General features: G+C 41.8%; 1 protein-coding gene across 1 annotated transcript in view; it reads left to right on the top strand.

Moving 5' to 3' along the window:
* NOL11 (nucleolar protein 11) overlaps positions 1-2,806 on the top strand; it is a 20,482-nt gene that overhangs the window by 8,162 nt on the left and 9,514 nt on the right. The window lies entirely within an intron of this gene.

Below are 2,806 nucleotides of genomic sequence, written 5' to 3'. Positions count from 1 at the left end.
GCGGGCCTCTCACTGTTGTGGCCTCTCCCGTTGTGGAGCACAGGCTCCGGACGCTCAGGCTCAGCAGCCATGGCTCACGGGCCTAGCCGCTCTGCGGCATGTGGGATCTTCCCGGACCCGGGCACGAGCCTGTGTCCCCATCGGCAGGTGGACTCCCAACCACTGCGCCACCAGGGAAGCCCTGGGTGCCTTTTGTCTCTGTGACTTCAGAGCAGGATTTTCATCATCACCTCACCTCCTCACCCCCAAACACCCCTCCACACACACAGTTGTAGTCTATCATGAAGGACACAGTTGTTCCTGGCCAGTGCAAGATTGGGGTCTCCCAGCCTACACTATAAAACTCCAAATTTATGGTTTAGCATTCAACTCTCGCCACAGTCTAGACCCTGTCCACATTTTCCAGTCTTTTCTCCCAATTTCAAAGCAAGAACTCTCTGCTTTATTCAGGCCAGGCTCCCTGTTTACTACAAACTTGATATGGCCATCCTTGTGTATTTTGTTTTGTTCTTTTTAAGATAGGAGCTACCACTTATGGCATACTGTCCTGTGCCAGGTGTTTTACTTGTATTATTTCATTATCTGTGTCATTTAATCCTCCAACAACCCTATGAGAGAAAGTCCAGTTATTATCACCCTTATTTTACAAATGAGAAACTGAGATGTTAGGTAACTAACTAGTGGAACTAGGGTTCAACCCAAGCAGGTTGACTCTTACGCCATGTATACTACTGCTCTTAAGTCCTGGCTTTTAGCCACTTTACCAAGCTGTGCTTCTCCTCTCTCAACCCCCATCCTCCCTCTCTAGTTCCTGGTCTAACCCCCAAAAAACTCAGTAACCTCAGTAAAGTTTCCCATGTTTCTTTCCAGAGTTTTTTTTAATATATGCAAATACTACTACTTATTTCTCTTCCTCTTTTTACACAAATGGTAGCATACCTTATCCTCTGTTGTACACCTTAGTTTATCCACTTACCTGGGATATCATAGAGAGCCTTCCATAGCAGCATCTGTATAGACTTTATTTTTTTTTCTTTTTAAAATTTTATTTATTTATTTATTTATTTTTGGCTGTGTTGGGTCTTCGTTGCTGCACGCGGGCTTTCTCTAGTTGCTGCGAGCGGGGGCTACTCTTTGTTGCGGTGCGTGGGCTTCTCATTGCAGTGGCTTCTCTCATTGTGGAGCACGGACTCCAGGCGTGTGGGCTTCAGTAGTTACGGAATGCAGGCTCAGTAGTTGTGGCTCACGGGCTCTAGAGCACAGGCTCAGTAGTTGTGGCACACGAGCTTAGTTGCTCTGCGGCATGTGGGATCTTCCCAGACCAGGGCTCGAACCCATGTCCCCTGCATTGCAGGCGGATTCTCAACCACTGCGCCACCGGGAAAGCCTGACGTTATTTTTTTAAGAGGAAAATATAGGCAGAACATTACGACATAAATCACAGCAATAGTTTTTTGAATCTGTCTGCTTACACAAAAGAAATAAAAACAAAAATAAATAATTGGGGCCTAATTAAATTTTAAAAGCTTTTGCTCAGCAAAAGAAACATCGACAAATCGAACAGACAACCTACTGAATGGGAGAAAATATTTGCAAATGATATGACTGATAAGGGATTAATATCCAACATATATAAACAGCTCGTACAACTCAAAGTCAAAAAAACACCCCAATTGAAAAATGGGCAGAAGAACTGGATAGACATTTTTCCAAAGAGGGAATGCAGATGGCCAACACACACATGAAGAGATGCTCAACATCGCTAATCATCAGGGGAATGCACACCAAAACCACAATGAGATACCACCTCACACCTGTCAGAGTGGCTGTCATCAAAAAGAACACAAATAATAGGTGTTGGCGAGGATGTGGAGAAAAGGAAAGCCTTGTACTCTGTTGGTGGGAATGTAAATTGGTGCAGCCACTGTGGAAAACAGTATGGAGGTTTCTCAAAAAACTAAAAGTAGAACTACCATATGACCCAGCAGTTTCACTCCTGGGTATATATCTGAAAAAAAAAACATTCAGAAAGATACCTGGACCCCAATGTTCATAGCAGCATTATTTACAATTGCCAAGATAGGAAAGCATCCTAAGTGTCCATCAACAGATGAGTGGGTAAAGAAGTGGTGTGGGTGTGTATATGTGTATGTGTGTATATATATATTTGTGTGTGTGTGTATGTGTACATATATATATAATGGGCTACTACTCAGCCATTAAAAAGAATGAAATTTTGCCATTGCAGCAACACGGATGAACTTGGAGGACATGCGAAGTGAAATAAGTCAAACAGAGAAAGACAAATACTGTATGACATCACTTATATGTGGAATCTAAAAAGTACCACAAACTAGTGAACAAAACAAGAGAAGCAGACTCACAGATACAGAGGACAAACTAGTAGTTACCAGTGGGGAGAGGGAAGGGAGGAGGGGCAAGATAGGGGTAGGGGAGTAAGAGGTACAAACTATTATGTATAAAATAAGCTACAAGCATATGTGTACAACATGGGGAATAAGCCAGTAATTTATAATAACTATAAATTGTGAATCACTATATTGTACAACTGTAATTTATGTAATATTGTGCAGCAACTGTACTTCAATAGAAAATTCATTACTTTTTTAAAATGCTTTATTTTTTTAGAGAAGTTTAAGGTCACAGCAAAATTGAGGGGAAGGTACACAGATTCCCATATGCCCCCTGCCTGCACATGTGTCCACTTCTTGTCATGAGATCTCATATCTGTGAATTTCTGTCTTCATTACTCATTTTTATTCTTTTTTTTTTTTTTTTTTTTTTT

Source organism: Lipotes vexillifer, unplaced genomic scaffold (genome assembly GCF_000442215.2).
Source record: "Lipotes vexillifer unplaced genomic scaffold, Lipotes_vexillifer_v1.1 scaffold299, whole genome shotgun sequence".
Taxonomy (NCBI): domain Eukaryota; kingdom Metazoa; phylum Chordata; class Mammalia; order Artiodactyla; family Lipotidae; genus Lipotes; species Lipotes vexillifer.
This window is presented reverse-complemented; position numbering and strand designations above follow the sequence as displayed.